At 40.6% G+C, this 21,178-nt stretch overlaps 1 protein-coding gene across 4 annotated transcripts in view; it reads right to left on the bottom strand.

Moving 5' to 3' along the window:
- Dync1i1 (dynein cytoplasmic 1 intermediate chain 1) overlaps positions 1 to 7,057 on the bottom strand; it is a 299,060-nt gene extending 292,003 nt beyond the window's left edge. For 2 of the 4 annotated variants that reach the window (XM_031381128.1, XM_031381129.1), the window contains exon 1: positions 6,793 to 7,056. The gene's annotated coding sequence lies outside the window, so the exon portion shown is untranslated. Of the gene's footprint in view, positions 1 to 6,792 lie in introns of all 4 variants that reach the window. The other 2 variants (XM_031381127.1, XM_031381130.1) reach the window with 2 other exon arrangements.
- Positions 7,058 to 21,178: the final 14,121 nt, after the last annotated feature.

The raw sequence follows: 21,178 nt of genomic DNA, 5'->3' as shown, positions 1-21,178 counted from the left end.
AACCTTACTGAAAAACCTTTAAACAGTGGAAGGGGCGGTCCACACAGTCAACTCTCTCTGCAAAGTGGAGATGGTCCCATCCGTTCCCCACAGTCTTCCTGCCCTTCACTCCTCTAACTTAACTACAAAGCACAAGGTGCCTGGAGCCAGTAACTGCACCACAGCCCCGGAGCACCTGGCCACACAGAGGCTACATAAAAGGAGCTGGAGTAGGAAAGTGCTATGGGCACTAATCTTAGACCTGCAGCTTCTGTGTGCCTGATCTCCAAAGGCTGGTCTGCTGAAGAATGTGCCTCAGTGGGGACTCCATTCCCAGCTCCACTTACTAAGGCATTTCTTCCACACTACTGGAGAAAATAAGAAATGCAAAAAAGGAAGGCAGGGGGAATAAAAGAGCAAGGAAAGGAAAGAAAGAGGGAGGGAAGAGAGAAGGAGAGAGAGAGAGGGAGGAAGAGGGAAAACAGGGAAGAAGGAAGGAGGAAGGGAGGTTATGAGGAAAAGAAGTCCAAATTTTAGTGAGTTTTGACCTCAAGCTATAAAAATATGTCTTGCTAAAGAGATCTTCGACAAAGTTATTATATTTACATTTCAATTGAATTAATGCAGGATGTCATTATTGTATCTTTGTCAGTCTATCGTATTCTGAAAATCATATTCAATATAATTTAATCACTTTCTTTTGCTTGTGTGAGCATGTGTGGTGTATCTGTGTGGCATGTGGGCAGATGGCTGGCATGTGTGTTCACAGGTGCACACACCCAAGCACACACGGAAGTCAGAGGAGGACATCTGCTGCTCTGCTCTATTAATCTCTCCTTTATTCTCTTGAAACAAGGTCTCTCACTGAACTTGTAACTAGGTTGGCAGCCAGCACTTCCCAAGAATCCTTTTGTCTCCAGCCCCTAGAGGACTGGGGTTATAAGAACATGAAGCCACATCCAACTTTTTATGTGTGTTCAGGGAACGTGAACTCAGATGTTAGTGGCTGCACTACAAGCATTCTTACCCACTGAGCTATCTCCCCGCCCCCTGTGGTAATTATTAAATCCATTATGAAAAATATTAGATGCCAACCAAAAAAAATGTGATGTCCATGAAGTGGTGACAGAGTTTTAAAAAAAAAATTCTTTGGGGCTAAGCAGTGGTGGCAGTCAAGACATAGAGGTGGGTGGATCTTGTAAGTTCAAGGCCAGCCTGATATACAGAGAGACTTTCAGGACAGCCAGGGCTACACAGAAAAACCTGGTCTCAAAAAACAAACAAACAAACAAAAATATTCTTTAGTAATCGTTGTGTTGAATCAAAATGAAGTTCACTGATACCTGTGGCCATCTCAGCTGTTGGCTAAGGACATAGTCACACGTTAAAGTATCTCAGATCCACCTCTTTTATTGCAAAGAATTCCTTAACCCCAGTAGAAATGCTTTATGCACTTGCCATACTGATAGTACTAACTATTCTATACCACAAAATAAAACAATGGAGTGCACTATGAAAGTAGTGAAGAGAGGCTCTGACAGTACCTGACTAATACAGATGTAGAGGCTCACAGCCATTCATTGAACTGAGTACATGGTCCCCAATGAAGGAATTAGAGAAAGGACTTATAGAGCTGAGGGATTTGCAGCCCCTTAGGATGAACAGCAATATGAACTAACTAGTACCCTCAGAGCTCCCAGGGTCTCAACCACCAACCAAGGACTGCACATGGAGGGGTCTGATTGTTCTGGCAGCATGTATATAGTAGAGGATTGCAAATTCGATCATCAATAGGAGGAGAGGCCCTCGGCCCTGTGAAGGTTCTGTGCCCCAGTGTAGAGGATGCCAGGGCCAATAAGTGGGAGAGGGTGGGGTGGCAGGCATGGGGAGGGGGGAGGCAACAGGGGTTTGTTCTTGTTGTTTTTGTTTGTTTGTGTGTTTGTTTTTTGGAGGGAAAACTGGGAAAGGAGAAATTTACATGTAAATAAGGAAAATATCTAAAAAAAATAAAGAAACTTCAAAAAAAAAAAAAATTAAAGAAAGAAAGAAAGTAGTGAAGAAAGCAGCAGAATGTAGAAACGCCAAGCCTGAAGCAGAATCTCACATGTGAGAGCATCCCGCCCTCCATCTCTCTGTTTCTGCAATATAACTTCAGGATTGCTGTGAACTGCAAGCAGAGCGTGAGGATGTATGGTGAGTTCAAGGCCTCCCAGGCCAGTGTTCCAGATTACAGCATTGTTACTGTAGCAGAAAAGACCCAGAAGATGGGGAAGCCTGGAAGGTAATTCATCTTTGCAATAGTCTTGAGCTGGAGCTTGGTGCTGGCCTGGCAGAAGATGAGGGAGGCTTCATCTTCAGTCAGTGAAGACAGGTCACAATGAGAAATGCAAAAGTTCTGTGTGCTTTCTGATAATTCGGCCAGCCTTTTCCTATCAGTGTGCGAGTGAGTTCTGGAAGGATGCCGAATGCAGCCATAATAAGCAAAAAGCTACATTAAAGGGCTCTTTGGGTAACACCCACGGATGGAGAGACAGTGTGATGTGGTAGGAAGAGAATGAATGGACTTTTAGAGTTAGGCTGATCTGTATTTGAAATCTAGCACTTCCTTAGCTGGCCTCATAATGGCTGGATTTTCTAAGCACCTCCTTGTTTGTGTAAGATCAGAGCATCTACCTTAAGGAATGTTGGGGTGATTTGATGAACTACTGTGTCAATAAACTTTGCTCCAGGTAAGTGCCAGAAGAGAGGACCAATGCTCCAGCCATGGCCACTGCTAGAGGCTTCACCTGCATGCAAACTGAACTCATGGAGATATTCCTGGCACGTGCACTGTGTGTGAAATCCTGGACATATGACAAAGAAGCCCTGGCACAGTACCTTTGCCTTGAAACATTTCAGCAGTGACTTTTGTGTCCCTTCCAACCCCAGCCCCAACTCCTTAAGAACCAGTGGTTCTTAATTTCATATTATTTAAAAATATCTTAAATTTCCCTTAAAATATCTACAGATATACATAAAATATTCATCAATGTTACTAGATTCATTGCCTACCCTAAAATTTCATGTGCCTCCTTTTCACTGTCTATGGACATAAAGGAGTCAACTCCAGTAATATAATAATAATAATAATAATAATAATAATAATAATAATAATAATAATAATAACAACAGGGAGACTATGTACCTGCCTGGAATCTCTTCCAGACTAGTTCATAGGGAGTGGAGTCTGTATTATGGCAAGACTTGCTTTGCCATTCTTAAGTCAGTCTTCTTACACAGCAAAGCAAAGGAAGTAATCCCAGGATGTGGGGGGGAGGGGCTGAGTAACCTGAGGAATACTCAAAATGTCAATCTGTTCAATGCTCCAGGAATGTACCCAAACAAATACATGGTCCCATATTTTCTAGGTGATATAGAGATTACATATTTTTTAATAAAAATAATTTGTTGTCAACGGAAGCAACAATTTACACAGCTTTTGAAATCTTCTATTAAGGGGGAAGTATTCAGTGTCTTATTCCAAAGGGTAAATAAAAGGCTTTTGAGTTTATGATGCCATCCAGTCACCACTTGGGGTGAGGAAAAATATGGTTACACGTGTAGTTTCAAGAGTAACCTAAGTGAAAATGTCAGGGGAGTTTCTATGGTGAAAGTCGACCCTGCCAGCCTCAACAAGCTGTGCTAGGCCACTCATCTTTGACACAGGGATTAAAAAGTAAGTAATAGTGAAAAGCACAGAAAGGAGATTTCCTCAACATCACCACCTTGGGGAGGAAAACAAAGGGATCCAGTGACCTCCCAGGTTTCTCTTTAAGGTACTGATCGATTTGTGTTGAGTTAGTGGCAAGACGCATGTGTGACTGAGCAGAGGTCCTATGAACTCATTACTAGGCTCCAGGTCCTGATCTAAGATGGTTTTCCAAATGTCAAAATGCTGTGAAATCTCTTCCTAGGAGACAAGTTCCTCCTCTGATTGACTCCAGGATTTCAGCCTTTCTCCTCCCCCTATATAAGTTTTTTTTTTAGGGGGGGAGGGTGGCTTTTAAATAGTTGGCATGCATTGTTTCAATAGTGTTATAGCCCAAGCGTCTCTCTTTAAGAGTCACCTACTGCTGGGACAGTTACAGTCTACTTTTTGTTATTCTTGTTATCACAGGACAGTAACAGAAATGGATGAGTTCTGGAGTAGAGCTTCTGCCCTGGCTAGACTCCTACTTCTGCCATTGATTAACTATGATATCTTTATATTGCTTAACTCTGCATCATGGTTAGGTGGTCTCTACCTTGTGGGACCAACTTAAGGACAAAAAGAGCAACAACAGCAGTAGCAGCAACAACAACAGAGCCTACTACCTGGTATCTGAAATTATAACAATCAGAATTGCTTTATAGTCTGGAAGTGTACTTACCAATGGAGGCCTGGCCTTCTGCATCAAAAACCCTAGCCAGTTAACTTGAGTAAACTTTAGGGAGTTAATTGACATCACTGACCTAATTCTTTAAGGGGATTTTAAGCAATGCCTGTGAGATTTTTTTTTAATTCAAGTGAGAGGATATTTAAAAAGGGATTCACAAAAAAGTGCTCAGCACATTGTAGCTGCAGCTCTTATCAGGTGTGACTATATCTAGTGAACACAGTGTGAGGGGATAAAGCAGAAAGAGAAGAGACTAAGTTTTCCATGGATACCCTTGATCTCTTCATTTGATGCTCATTTAAGTCACAAAAAGAAACAGGGAAAGATAAGTAGTCCATAAGGATAAAGGATAATGCCTGCATTATGTGACCAGCCTGAGACTAAAATCTTGACATTCATTTTGCACCACTGGCCTACATAGCTGTCTGAACATGCACAGAGTGTGTGGATTACCTGTGAACGCCTTGATCAACATGGGACTCAAGGGGAAAAGTTCAGTACATGTAGACGAGAGGATTGATATTCTTAGGAAAGACAAGTACTAGGGGAAATTTCATAGTGCCTCCTCTTAAACAGACAGCATGCTAGCAAAAAGGCCCTCCTACCATCTCAGAAGCTTGCCAGAGATTAAGCACAACAGTTTAGCTACTCTGCCCTTTTCCAATTTGTTTATCGAGTTTCTTCTCTTCTCAGCCCATAACCTCAGCCATGATTCTCCATAAAGATATAACTAAGCTTCTAATGGACAATCAACCCGTGGCATATATTCAAAGAAAAGGGGGTCATGGCAGAAGCCATGAACCAGGCCTCTCTGCCTCAGGAAGCCAGTGCGCAAAAGGCTGCAGCATCCCAGAGATCTGGGCAGGTGCACAGATGACAGAACCCCGAGACAAGACAGGCACGCACAAAATGTTCTGGGACGAAAACAGTGCCCAAGCCTGGGCAGGTTGGAAAGGCGTGCATTCGATACTCCAGTATTGTGCTGGATGGTTTTTAAAAGAGTATCTCCTGATCACTGGCTCCCTGGATCTGAAGTGCTGGAGGGCTGGTTCTAGTAAAGAGAGTACTTCTTTAGTGGTAGGACTGCCAGATTTTGTTCCAGTAAGAAACATGATCAGAAGAATAGAGTTAAATCCGTTTCTCTATAGTAAATCTTTAGGAACAAACTAGGCATTGAAAAAAAAACAGAGGAAGTATTACAGACATTCTCAAGAAGACCCCAAGAAGACCCCGTGGGATGCAATTTGCACTGAATGTTCCCATTTCAAAGTTACCAATACTCTAATATTGATTAATACATACCACCATCCCCCCCCCAATAACTTCCACAATTGCACAAAAGTATTCCGGGGATGGTTAGTCATATCTGTGCTATTAACCAAGGCTATCTTGGACTGTGGCTGGCATGCTCCACTGTCAGCAAAGCTTCCTGGCTAGTCTGCAATGTCCGCAAGCAATTCCTCCACAACTTTAAACTGCATCAAGTCTGTAATGCTCATTCCAAACACAACTCCGACAAGAAAATGGCTGGCTACTTGTTCCTGCCTTAGGTGTGGTTAGAGTCCAGGAAAGCCAGTGTATTTATTCAATTTTTCTGCCTTTCCTCGAGCCTCCGGTTTCCTAAGTGATACTCTCTCCTGGTCATCAGCCTCCTGTTTGCCAAGGTAGAAGTCATGAGACTCCCTCACACATTCAGTTCCTCACCAGCTCTGCTAGGATCAGTGCTCTGGTGATGACTGAGAGCTTTATGTGGACAGAACAATTCCGGGTGGGAGAAAACCGCGGAGGTGTTTACCAAAACACATCCCCAGCCGCACTTTATTTTTTAATCCAGCAGAGAAAGAAACTGGCATCTTGCATGAGTGTTTAATTAAAGCTCGGTTGGAAGTGCATTGGCCCCCTCCGACTTGGTGGGTAGCAACAGCATCCTAGAGCTTTGCAGACAGCTCAGAAATGTAATCAAACAGCATCCTTTCCTTCACTCTGCAGGTCTCCCCTTCTAGGGGCCATGAGATGGTAGCCCACAGGGATGTGGTCAGCAGAGCTGCTGGCTTTTTGCTCCCGGGGAGAAAAAAAAAAAAAAAAAACCAAGGTGAGGAACCTTGTCATGCCCCTCCCAGTGTACAAGATGGGCTACAAGGTGATGACACCCTTGACCCTTCCTCCTCTGCCTGCACCTCTCCGTTCCTGGGGAGCTGCAGCCAGGGCTGCCGCTGGAGAGCTCCTGCTTGGGGCACTACAGTATGCAGGAGCATGGGGAAAAGGGCCCAGGCTGTGCCCAGCAGTAGCTGCAGCAGTCGCTGCTACGGTGCGGCTCCCCGATGTCCTACAGATGTCGCCTGGGGCGAGGGGCTCGGAAGTGGCTGCGCATAGACACGACCTCCCACCCATGGGTTACCTGGATGCTGTCCTCGGAGGCTCACTGGGGGTCGCGGAGGAGGCACGGGAGGACGGAGAGCAGCGGGCCCGCGCCAGCAGGATGTGCTGTCTCACGCTGCGCGGCTAAGCTAACGCTCCACCCGGAGCGATCACTTCCTCTCTCCTGAGCCTGACACTGACAGCTCCCAGCACCCGGGCTGCGGGGCTCGCCCCGCCCACAGCCCACGCCCTCCACGCCCCGCGCCTCCCGCGGGAGGGCCTCCGCACAGCGCAGCACCGCCTCGGGCCAGCCTGGCAGGGAGGAGGGAACCGGGGACAGTCAGTCCTGGGCACCAGGCGGCACACACCTAAGTTACTGCCAAGGAGAGCTGTAAGTCTGCCAAAGCTCCTGATGATTTCCTCCATGAGCAACTTTCACTCCCAGACAGAGAAACTTTAAGTCTTTAAAAAAGAAGCAGACAAACTATCCGTGCTGTACAGGTACGGCTGAACAGACATACACAAGTACATATGCACAGCTACACACACACATATACATTATACCCATGTATCTATATGTGTGTGTGTGTGTAAATCCTATATACATATATCGATACATACACACATATGTACATAGAGGAATAGATATACATAGGGAGACCTATGTACACACGTAGACATACATTATATGCAGAGTGTGTGTGTGTGTGTGTACCTTGCTTCTCATTGCTTCTCAGATGTCTTGGGAAAAAAAAGAGCAATCTTGAGTAAATTTTTGTATGTCCCCGAAGTTTATCATGCTAGCTGTTCTAAAGCTGAGGGATGGAGTTTAGGATGTTAGGCAGTGTGGGATTGGCATCATTTTATAGATGAGCTTTTCATTATTTTGCATAAACATCCTGGTCATCACTGTGCAGATAAGAATATATATATATATATATATATATATATATATATATATATATATATATATATATGGCATCTCATAGATACCCTAATAGTTGTAATTTTATCAGTTGGCCGATGTCACAATAATTTCAAAATAAGATTCAATTATGAATACAATGTCTTATCTATCATTGTTTCAAATTTGTCTTCTTGGTTGGTCTTTTTTGATCATAGAAATAGTTGAATTAAGGCTAAATATTTCTAAGTTGTAGAGATTCAAGATATCCTGAGAAAGATAATGCTATTCAATATATGCCATGTACTGGAAATGCTCAATGCAGGTCAACTCTACATGATTTGTCTCTTAAAGTTTCTATACCTGACAGAGAGTAGACAAAATATTATGAGAATTGTGTGATGCTTAGCCTTGGTTGCCAACCTGTCTAGAGTTGAAATCAACTCAGAGGCATCCCTTAGCTGGGCACACCTGTTAGGCATTTTCTTGACCAAGTTATCTTGTTTTCTCTAGTATGAAGATAGCTATTGTTTGACAACCTACATTTTATCTCTTGAGTTGATCTAATAATCTTTTAATAGACATCCATTTACTCAGTTCTGCCCCTCTACATTACTCTAAATGGCATAGTCTGCAAAAGGACCTTGAGTCTCAGAGCATTTACAAAGCAGCACAGCTCCTGAGCAGCCTTGAGTCTCAGAGCATTTACAAAGCAGCACAGCTCCCGAGCAGCCTTGCTGAGATTTGAACTCCATTCACAGCAGCACTCAACCCACCTGGGAAGCCAAATCTCTGTCTTTACAACACAGAACTGTCCAGTACCTACTATTTTCAAACCATTGTGCTGGTCACGTCACGTGATCCAAGACCTAGGAGACTTCTGTCTTTATTCTCAAATGTGTGATGATAGAAGAAAGGAAACATTATTAAAAACAACTGTGACTGTGGATGTTTGAACATAGAGCTATTCTTTCTAACAGTAAATGAAGAAGGGATGACTTGATACACATAAAATTTCAGAGCAGAGAAAAGCCAAAATGCACGTAGCAAATGCTAAGTAGTAGGCCAGTGTGTTTGAGAGTGACAGATTCATGAAGAGTAGGACTGGGCCCTAACAGAGGCTGAAAATGTGTACTGGGGACCCACTACAGGCATTTGAGTAGAAAGCAAAACAAAACAACCCCCAAACCTGGATGAGTTTTCTGGCGGCATCCACAGGATGGAGACTGGATTTACAGGTAAAGGCTGAAAAGACCAGTTGGAAGTTCAGTACAGGGTTCCATGATTTTGTCAAGTTCTGTCATTACAAATATCCTATAGTATAGGCTAAGCAAGTGTTCAGTCCTCAGTTGAAAAATTAGTCATATTAGTTACTTCATTTTATTTCCTATTCAATGTAGGATTTCGAAGAAATTTGAACACTGATGTTCATTGAAGCATTTTGTTGTCTAATGGTCAAAGTGTAGAAGCAGCTCAAACATCTACCCATAAATGGAATATAAGTATTTACATACATATATATTTACTATACAGCCTCAGAAAAGCCTGTTGAAGCCTGTAAAACAGATAAAAATAGAATGTGTTATGCCAAGTAAAGTAAGCCAGTCACAGAAGCAAAATATTGTGTGTTTCCACTTATATAAAGTATGTAAAAGAATCAAAATTATGGAACAAAATATACAGGTAGTTTCCAAGAGGAAAACCAACAGGAATGATTAGACGTTGGTTTGTTTGTTTGTTTTGTTTTGCCTTTGCAAGAAGAAAAGCTTCATTAATTAATAGTTTAACAATGAGAATACTTAACACTATTGAATTATACCCTTAAGAATGGTTGAGATATTGTACTTAATTTGTGTGTTTTAACAATAAAATGGCAGTTATGAATTATTTTCATTATGAAATATCCAGGTACAATATAAATACTGTGAGACTGGAAATGGACATGAAATGAATGCCCTTATTTCCAGGCCCTGGCTACCACCAACCTAGCTAACAACACAACATCCAGGTTTGTTCTTTTCCAGAATGGCATATGGTTGGTCTCACATACTGCATAGATTCTTTTGCTTAGCAATGTTTCTTTTACATCTTCTTATGTTCACGTACTACATTTTTTATCACTGAATAGTGTTCTAGTTTTCAATGTACTATTTTACCCACTCATGTACTGAGAGATACTTTGGTTGCTTCTAGTTTTTGTAATCATGAATACAATTCTTCTGAGCATTCATAAGCAGAGTTCCACATGCATTTATGCTTTGGGATTCACTTGGATCAATATCTAAGAGCATGACTACTGGATCCTTTGTTAAACTTAGTTCTGAGCTTCCTAGGATATTGCTAAGCATTTTTCCAAAGTGGCTGCATCTCGCTTTCCTCCAGCAACATATGACAGTTCCTGTGGCCTCAGATACCCACCAGCCCTGAGTGCTGTCAGTGTTTTGGATGTGAGCCATTCTGAAAGATGCATAGTTACAATTAGTATAGTTTTAACTGGTGATTTCCCCTCAAAATGCTATGTGAACTGTCTTTTATTTGTTTACTTGCATCAGCATAAGTTGGTTGCTCAGGTGTCTGTTCATTTTATGAACTTAGACCTTCTTAAATTTTAAATGTTCTTAGTATATGTATTTATCATTTTCAACATACTCTGTCGTAGGAAGTATTTTCTTCATTCTAATCCTTGCCTTTTTCATGTGTTTTACACATTACTTTTCACAAGCAGCAGTTTTAAATTTCAGTGAAGAAGAACGGTAATTTTTTCATGGGTTGTATTTTTTCATTCTTGTAGCTAAAAAGGTATTACCAAGAATACATAGAATCTCTGTTTTCTTTTAAAGTTTAGTAGTGTTACATTTTCTATTTAAACCTACTGTTGATTTTGAGGTAATTCCTACCAAAAAAGTACTATCCATGTCTGATTTATTTACATGTAGGTTTCTAGCTGTTTTAATGCTAGTTCTTTCAAAAAAAATAAAAAACTGTGTAAAGCATATATCGATTCTTTGAAATGAGGGCTGGAGAAATGGCTCAGCCGTTAAGATCATGGACTACTCTTCCAGAGCTTCTAAGTTCAATTCCCAGCAACCACATGGTAGCTCACAACCATCTGTAATGGGCATCTGATGCCATCTTCTGCTGTGTCTGAAGACAGAGACAGTGCACCTGCATATATGAAATAAATATGGCTGGAGTGGGGCTGGAGTGAGCCAGGCTGGTGCTATCCACATTAAATTACATCTTTACAGCTGTATGTACATAATCCAGGATCAGAGAGTGGCCTTTGTTCTGAATTATGGGATAGCAGAGTAAAGATATTGTATATTGCTTTATTCAATAACACAAAAAAGTTAAATGTAGTTATATTTTTATTACACAAGTGTATTGGTTATTTTTCTGTTGCTGTGATAGAAGGCCAGGACCAAAAGTCCCTTATAGAAGGAAGAACTTAGTTTGGCTCACCGTACCAAAACAAGAGTTCATTACGACAGAGGGCATGGCATCAAGCAGCCACAGCAGGAAGCTGGCTGATCCCATTTTGTTACACAGGAAGTCAAAAATTGTAAGTGGGCCAAGGCTTTCCACCCTCAAAGCCCATCCTACTAAAGTACTTCCCCCAGCAAGCCTCCATAACGTCCATAAACAGTGCCAGTAACTGCTGTAACTGGGATAGGTGCTCAAATTCACGAGCCAATGGGGGGCATTTCTCACTTAAACCTCTCCAACAAGATTCTGTGCCGTGTTGACAGTCTGTGAAGGATTATTGTATCTGTGTAGTGTTGATAATCTATTGCTCTATGATGGATTATTGTATTTTGAGAGTGATTACCTGATAGCTTGTATGATGGGTTTTAATACTGTCCTTTCAATAGATAACGGCCACTTCCACACACTTAGGAGAGACTTCAGAATTAGAACGAAAGAAAACCATCCGCCAGATGACAGTCTCAACTCCGACAGCAACCCCTCACTCCCACGGCAAAAATAAGTTCACAAAGAAGGAGCTAACCAGCTGATCAGAATAGGCTGGGAATGCTCATTCACTGGCCACGAAGAGGGAGCCACTTTAGATTCCTCCAAGAAATTAATGGTATGACTAAGTTCCCATGTGGAATAAGACTGTGGATCCAAATGTAAATCCCTCAGACTTTGCGGGTTTCACAACTAGTATATGTGCAAATTCCTAGACACTTAAGACACTCAAGTCTCCTAGAACTCTGGATGAAACAATAACATTTGTCTCCTATGATATCACAGTAACTTAATCTAAAAAGACACTCGTAACAGTCCCTAACAAAGACTTTAAACCAGTCTATATGGGATATAAACCTTTGTAGCCTCTAGAATCCATGTGATATTAATCTAAAACTGTGATATTGCCAGATCACTACCAGACCTCAAGACAAAGCCTTCTAGGTCACAGCCTGTCCTTCATCCATGTTGGATACAGGTGTGGCTCGGCACCTGCTCCCTTCTTCCCATAGAACTCCTTTGCATACGGGTCCAACAGCACATATAGCTACCTAGACTCACACTCATGCCCAAAGTCTCCTCTGCAAATCATACTTCAGTTTATTGTACCTTAGCTAGTGTACTTTAGTACATACACACACACACACACACACACACACACACACACACACCACCCTGAAAATTAACTTCAGTGGTTCAAGGTATCCAAATTATTAAAACAAGATGTGAAGGACCAGAATAAGCTGTTAAAATGTAAAGTGCTTGAGGTTGAAAGTGTAGCTCTATTAGAAGTGTGTTTGTCCAGCTGTCATGAAGCCCTAGGGCACATCCCTCATTCTGTATGTAATAACATGTTACTGTAACCCCAGCATGTGGCAGGATCAGAAGGTCAAAGTTAACTATATAGTGAATTAGAGGTCAGCCTAGGCTATATGAGGACTTACCCCAAAATCAACATTTTGATTAATTAATTAATTAATTAATTACCATACAATGTAACATGCTTACCAAGGAAAAATTGCTTGAAATATTTCTGACTTGAAGTTCATATGATGTGTACTTTATGTAAGTAATAAAACATCTGTGAAGAAATAAATTTATACCACTTCCCATATATGTGTTTGTGTTTGTTCTGTTACGAAACAGAAGCTAGTTTGTCTGTTCAGATTGCGAACTGTATGTTCAGGAATGAGTATGTGTTTTGTGTTTGAAAAGGTCTTTAAAATACAAGACTGACTTATGGAGAACTCAGTTATGCTCTAACTCCCAATCTTTACTACATGAACATTCTTCATGAAGAGACAGCATCTATGCTTTTAAGTGGTATGCTAAAGGATCTGCTATAAATAAGTAAGCACCTGCAAAAGTGTGCCCCAAATAATTGTTCTCAGTTTTGGAAGAATGAGCTGACATGTCTACGGTGTGACTAGGCAGTTATTCAAAGTACCGCTTTGTATAATTTACAAAAACAGCACTAATTATACTGTAATTACCTATATTTGTAATAGACTTGTATCATAAGCATCCATTTTCCCGCCCCCTTCACTTTTGCATCCATGTGTCTTTGTACTGCCTCCTGCTTCTGCTGCCTTGATCAGCTCCTCTTCCAAGAATGGTACAAATAGTTCATATAGAATTCAATCATGGATGCAACCTGTACAGCAACAAGGAAGAGCTTTATACCTGAGAAATAGCATTCAAATAATATAAGCTAATAGACAATGATTACACAGCAACTTGGTTTTCTTGTTTCAAATTCACTTTCTATCATTGCCTGGATGATGTATATTCTTTCTGCTTTAACTTATTACTTAATCACTTATTTTGAATTTCAGTTAATGTACATCAAAGAAACATACATTAATTAATAACCCACTTTTGGGAACATTGCTTTTATAGATGATCCTGGAAAACATATTTTGTAGTTTTTGTAATCACTACTCAGAAAGACGGACTGTAATCAAAGAGTGTGACACCTGTCTGTTACAGGCCTTTGAACATGTTTTAAGTTGTCTGTATTTATAGGTCCCTCTCTGTATCTCTGTCTCTGTCTCTGTCTCTGTCTCTCTCTCTCTCTCTCTCTCTCTCTCTCACGCACACACACAAACACATACACACACATACATACACACACACACACACATACACACACAGTGTTAAGATGGCATTTCCAGGTAATTATATTGTATCAAACATGGGCTTTTTTCTTTTGAGTTTGCCATATTTTCTATATAATGTGCATTGTTTCCCAGCAAGCCTGATAGTTGCCAGTTTTTATTTTTGTTTGTTGAGTAGAAGTGTTAAGTACAGACAAAAATCAACATTTATATGATAAGTTTCTTCCTTTTAAATATCCTGAACATACACCAATTCTTATCACTTACCAATGATTGTGTATGTATACTAGAATTTAGTGCTAGTGCAGCACCCCCATGCTTCATGGGTGGAGTTGGGATGGAAGGGAATGATCACACTCCAGCACTGCCTGTGTAAACAGATATCATGACCTTCTCCTATCTATCCTCTCTAGCACAGACACCTTAAGAGACTAGTGCATGCACCAATCTGGTTGTGTTAAGCTACAAAAGATAAGAAAGAAGTTCCTTCTAGGGTTCTATAGTGATATACCACAATCTTTGATAAACTATGAAAGATTTCTAAGTTGTACTTATATATTTGTATACTGAAAGGGTTTTAAAATATAGCCTAGGTAGACTCTGACTCAATGTTAACTTCTTCTTCATCTTCATCATCATCATCATCATCATCATCATCATCATCATCATCATCATCATCATCATCATCAGTAGTGGTAGTTTTGTGTCTTTGAGACAGGGTTTCTCTATATGTTCCTGGCTGTCCTTGAGCATGGTATATAGACCAGGCTGGCTGGAAACTCACAAAGATCTCACCAATAGTCATGAGATAAAAGGTGTGTACACTGTCCTTGGTGCTAATTTTATGTGTGCAATAGTATACTCAGCTCAAATAGATATTTTAGAGTGAATTTTTCATTTTGTGTGTGTGTGTGTGTGTGTGTGTGTAAATGTGTGCACATATGTACTACAACATTAAATACTGGTCTGGAGTTTGTTAAGTCTTGGGTAGTTCATATATCTAGAATGAGCTCAAGCTGAACTATAGAAGGATTTCAGGTATTTAGATAAAAGCCAGCACTCCCTGAGAGCTTGTGAAAGCATTTCTCATCTGCCAAAAGGAGTCACTTTTTTTTACCTATAGCAGAAGGAACACATGAATATTTGTGGTACCTGTCAGTATCAAAGCCATGCTCTCTCAATATCATGCAAGTACTCATTAAATATTTCAAACTCCACTTCAGCTTCTGGCCTTCCCTTCAATCCAGCTTGTAATCTATATAATTTGTCCAATCCACTCTGTCTTTTGTTATCCAATGCTATTCTCTCTCTCTCCCTCTCCCTCCCCTCCCCTTCCTCTCTCTCTTTTTCCCTCCCCCCTCTTTTTGTCTCTCTCTTGCTACCCCCTGCTCTCTTGCTATGCCTTACTGTCCACGTCTTGCTATCTCACTATCTCTGCTATGTTCTTTCACTTCCTGATTCCTTAACCCTGGCCATGTGCAGTCTCTTTTCTTTCCTCTCTGCTCTGGACTTTTCCTGATGCCTCTGGATACTTTCTCCCTCTTATTCACAATAAACACCTTCCCCCTAACAATAGAGTAGGCAAGTCAGCACTTTCTTTACTCCCCACTCACATACGAGTTCAGAAAGACAATCCATTGCCATTGAAGAGATGTGAGCTGTGTGTGTGTTTATCACTGAGCCTTGAGGTCACCTTTGCTTTTCTCAGGTTGGATGATAATGACTAGAGGATATAAGCTATTTGTAAAGTGCTATACTGTATGTATCAGGTTCAAGTTTTGATTCACAGAAATGCACAGATGAAGATAAGTAGTAAACAAACATATTATAAACAAACATATCCTGAGTGTTTAAAAAATCCAAACTTATTTATCTTCATCTTTTATCAGTGGCTACAGATATGTCTTTTTCTAAAGAGGTTTTTCTTATTAAAATGCCCTTATCATTTGGACTGAAAGCAAAAAGATGAACTATCCCAAGCCGTTTAAAGCAATTACATCTTTTACTTTGGCATTCTTCATGATTTTTAAGTCACACTTTCCTCCTCACAGAAGACTTGTGTTGAGGGAGATAAATTGCTGAATTATTCCAAGAGTTTAATATTCTCACTTGTCAAATACTCTCAGAGTCATACGACAGATAGGGTTGTGTCAAATGGGATGGTTAGCATTAGGAGTCTGAAAGCCATTTTCTACTAAAACTGGAAATAAAAGTTTGTGCTTTGTGAAAAATCATTTAGAAGCATGTTAAGTCTTCAAGGCAACAGAATTCCAAGTTTTGTTCAATCAAGATAACAAGAGTAGTTTTATTTCTGTGCTACAATATAGTGGGGTGAGGAGAAAGGGAGAGGGGGAGAGAGGAGGCAGATGGGGGTGGGGAAAACAGGAATGGCAGTTAGATCATTGGCAAGACAGTTCAAAGAAACAGAAAAAATACAAACAAATGCAGATGCAGCTCAGTCAACCCTGAGTTTAATCTTAAACTGGATGAAGTGCTTTGTTCTGTTGTTCCAGTTGTTTTAGCCTTGGATAGATGCTAACTGTCTCACTAACAGTTTTTAAGTATCCCCTCTCTGTTGAGAACATATGGTTTGCTATTTTTAAGCATCAAGATTTATAATTAGAAACAAGGCTTATTTTCCAGTGCAAGTCCAGGAATTTTACCTAGGCGTAAATAGATAACAGGAGGGCTGATATTTGCACTCAACTACCGATGTTATCCTGTCCACGAATTTACCAACTGCATCATTAAATTCCTCCTTCATTAGACTATATTTTTCCCTATAAAAATTCCACACTGCCTCATTTCATGATGAATAATGTCAGAGACAGTTTCTACTTTCTGAATTTTTTCTCATAAGCTTAATTTTTTTTCTTACAGGCAAATATATATATGTATATACATATATACATATACATATATACATATGTGTATATATATATATATATATATATATATGAACATTATTTAAGGTAGAATAAATTTGTGGAAAATTTATACTTTAATCACCATTCACAAGTTATTAATAATTCTTCAAGATCTTGATGCAAAAGCCACATAATTGAGTATGCCAGGGTACCAGGAAAAGACAGTGAGGGGCTGTCTATATTTTTTTTCTTCCCTTTGGTGTGAGGATCAAAAGGCAACCTCACACATGTTAAGCATGTGCTCTACCACTGTGCCACACCTGCATGTCTAAGAGAAACATTTAAAAGCTTCACCATCAAAGGGATATGTGAGACATATTAAGCATCACAGAGATGCTTCAGCCATAGCTGTGCCCAAGAGTGAACATCAATTTTGTGGGATGAGAGAAATTTGACTTTTGCCATCATTTTTGGTTTTTTGAAGTAAATGACTGATGTGTCAACTTACTGGTTTATATTGCTTGTCTTAAAATAATCTTATGTTAGCACTTAAGTATTTTTCAAGTTTTCTCAAATGGAGAAATTAAGGAGTTTTGAAGGTATTCAAAGAAAGGCCATGGTACTTGAGTTTCATAAATGTGTCTTCTATTGCAATAGCTAACCTTCAATGAATACTTGCCAAATGCCTACTATGTGCCAAGAATCAAAGATGCAGCTTCCTTTGCGTGTTAGGTTCTTCCAGGGTTATCAAGGCCATTGGCATTATTTCATGACCTATATCCTTGCGGAAGGGTCACTATGTTAGTTAATCTTCCCATTGCTGTGACGAAATAAATACCTGACAAGCAAGTTCAGCAAGGAAGGGACCATTTGTTTACTCTTGCAAGATCATCACAGTAGGGAAACGCTGAAGGGGAGAGTAGCTCCTTCCTGATAACAAATGATGTGGCTGGTTAAGTCTGTCTGCACTCTACAATCAGAGAAAACACCTCTACTTAGCTCACTTTCTCCTATTTTCTCCGTTTTATTGAGTCCAGGAGTCCAGCCCATGGGATGCTGTTGCTCACATGGAGGCTGTGTCTTTCCACCCCAGGTAGACCTCTCTGGAAACAGCCTCACAGGTATACTTGGAGGTTGTTTCCCAGGAAGTTCCAAATCTGGTCAAGCTGACAATGAAAGTTAACTACAACACTGAGTAATTTGCCAACCGAGCTCACTGATTCTAAAGCACAAGCCGAAGCCTCCAATTCATGCTGCATGAAGCCAGAATCCCAGTCCTTGCCTAGCTGCACTGCCATGGTCATTTTATAAGGTCTATGATAGCAACAAAGCAGAGAGCCAGATTTCAAGACTTTCAGAAATTTAATTACAGCCTTATAGATATTAACTTGACTTCAGCCAAATTAGCTTGCTTCGCTGTCTTTTGGATTCTTCATTTGTGAAATGAAACGATGAAGGACATCTATCCCACTGGTCATCCTGAGAATGAAACATGTTACCAGAGCAAAATCACTTAGAAACGCCACACAGAGTGCTCACTGTTATTAAACCCTGGGGGCTATTGATTACCTCGAAGTATGTCTTAGCAGATCTCCAAGGTGGTTTTTCCTTTTTTTCCCCCCTTTACTTCCTCCTTCCTTTCTTCCTCCTTCCTCCCTCCTCCCTCTCTTCCCCCCCTCTCTTATTTTTTTTTTTTTTTGAGAATAGTGGGTAAGATTAAATAGTAGCAGCTGTTCAGCTGTTACTGGGAACAGAAGGAAGCTATGCAAAAAGGGGGTGGGCAACACAGGCTCGCCAAGAGACACAGAGACGGGGAACAGAAAAAACACATAACAAACTGTCAGAAGGGAACTGTGGAAAAGCTACCCTAGTACAACACACCCCAACACACACACACACACACACACACACACACACACACACTGACATACACGCATATACCACACCCCCTGACACACACATACACATACCCTGACACACACACATACACATACCCTGACACACACATACACACTCACACACATCCTGACACACATACCCTCACATGCACACATGGTGACACACACACTCTGACACACATATACACACACACCATGATACACATATACACACTCACACACACATCCTGACACACATACACACACCCACACACACCCTCACACACACATACCCACACACACACACACACACACACACACACACACACACACACGTTCCGGTGTAAATTGCTGATAAAAATGAAGATGTTCTGAGACAGTCTCTCAGTTTGAATGTCAGACTGTTGAACAAATAAATACCAAAGAAATGGGAAATTCCATAAGAGTCATGTGTGAGAAGGAAAGGCCCATTGCCAGAGTTCTAATAATGCCAGACCGCCTGTTAGGATGCTCCTGAAGCCCTGAGAGTGATGGGTCAGAGTGGCCAGGACCACATTTTGACTAGGACCGCTCAGATGTGCAAATCCTTTCTACTTTTTTTTAAATTTTAATATTACCTCAGGTCTCTCAAAGACAGACTTAGGCAGCGACTGGATCTTCCTCTTCCCAGTATTGCCGTATTGAATAATTTTTTCTGTTCACCACTATTAATCTGATCATTTTTATTGGTTTATTGAGGATGAGTGGCTGAACATGGCTTGGTGCATACATAGGCTGAGACTCTTATGTTAGATAGTATTGATAGTTATCACTTTATGAATCCAACCTGGAGAGTTAAAGATCAAACTAGCACATCAAATCAAAGCATCAGTGCATGTGGCAGAGAGGATAAGCAGTCACGTTCTTGGTGGTTCCCCGGCCATTTTTCATGCCATCTCAAGTGGCTGTGCTGAGGATGACTCTCTGAGTCTGTCATAAGTACCCTCCCCTCTCAAACGCACCCCTTCCTACTGCCCTGTGTACCAGTCTCTGATATAATCTCACTTGAGTTAGGCACCAATACTAAACCTTTCCATTTCTGCCAATAGTGGGGTTCAAAATAGACCAGCGAACCTTACTCCTAAGCCTAGTCAGCCTCACGACAAATTTTTATAGATTATTTTATAGGAATGAGTGCTAAGGAGGGGACCTATCAAGTCCAGCATGAGTGACTATAGTATCAAAGCAAAGAAAGAGGCCATGTTACCAGTCTACAGGGTGTTGGATAACACACGCCAGAGAAGTGACCCCGTGACAGGAAACCTCTCACTTCTGCCTGGGCTTCTTTTCTCAGTTTTTGTTCTGTTTGTTTGTGTGATAAATTTGTTGTTGAAGAAACTGGCCTTTTTTCATTTAGTAAGCCTAAACAAGGTGTGTGTGTGTGTGTGTGTGTGTGTGTGTGTGTGTGTATGTGTATGAACCACAAAGGTGCTCTCCATGGGGATGGTAGTAACATGACACTTCTACTACTAATGTTTGAGATATTTTTCATATCATGGCAAGATTGTCTCTTTCATGGGACATTATAGTTCACATGTCACTTCAAGTCATAAGACTACAAATTTAACAGTTCCATGTCTTGAAAGGCATTCTTTATCAAACAAAGGCTGATGATCTTGAAGCTAGAAAGGTGGCTTAGTAATTGTGAGCAGGTTCAACACTCAGCATCCACATGGTACTCAACAACTGACTCCAGTTCTAGGGGATCCTGACCCACTTCTGGCCTCTGTTGGTACTGCATGCATGCAGTGCACAGGCATACATGCAGGTAAAATACTCATACACATAAAATGCAAATAAATAGATCTTTAAAAAAACAAAAACAACAAACAAACAAACAAAACAGCTGTCAGGTTTATGGTCACTAGACCTCCCTTACAATAAATACCAAAGGTATTCTTCAAACTGAAAGAGAAATGACACTAATTAGTAACATGTACACAAAAGCACAAAACTCACTGCTAACAGTAAGTTCATAATCAACTCAAAACTATATATTGCAATGGCAGTGTGTGAATCACCCGCCTCTGTATTGAGGGGCATGTTTAACACTATTAAAAATAAATAATAATTTCACAACTGTAAGCTACTGTATTATAGATATGAAAGATACATTAGAAGAAGTAAACTATGAAATCAGACCCATCAGATACAGGAAGGAAGAAGGGAAATGGAAGGAATGTGCAAACAAAGTTATACTGTTATGAGGTTCAGTTTGACTAGGCTAACACTTGTTATAACACATTTTCTATAGGCACCATGGGAACTACAATACAAAAACTTGCACAAAAGATAAAAAAAGAAGAAGCAAAGCATATCATTGTAGAAAATAATTTCTTCATAAAGGGAGAGGGAAAACCACCCATATAGCAATACATATAGGGCAGAACTAAGTCCTTGCTTATCAACTGAATGTAATGTGAACGTACATGGACCTATGTCTGTACTTTAAGGACACATTTGGGCTTTGGGAGGTAGGATGGCAGATCAGAAGCTGCTTCCATGTCACATGGTGAAGGAAGAGTGTCAGGATAAGAAAGAATAGACACTAATCTGAAGGGAAAGAATAAGCAGAGGTTTGTTAGAAATTACATACTGGATAATAGGAAAGCTGAATAGTGTGGGGGAAGAGAAGTAGAAGGGGAAGGGG

The sequence above is a fragment of the Mastomys coucha genome, unplaced genomic scaffold, assembly GCF_008632895.1.
Source record: "Mastomys coucha isolate ucsf_1 unplaced genomic scaffold, UCSF_Mcou_1 pScaffold20, whole genome shotgun sequence".
Lineage (NCBI taxonomy): Eukaryota > Metazoa > Chordata > Mammalia > Rodentia > Muridae > Mastomys > Mastomys coucha.
This window is presented reverse-complemented; position numbering and strand designations above follow the sequence as displayed.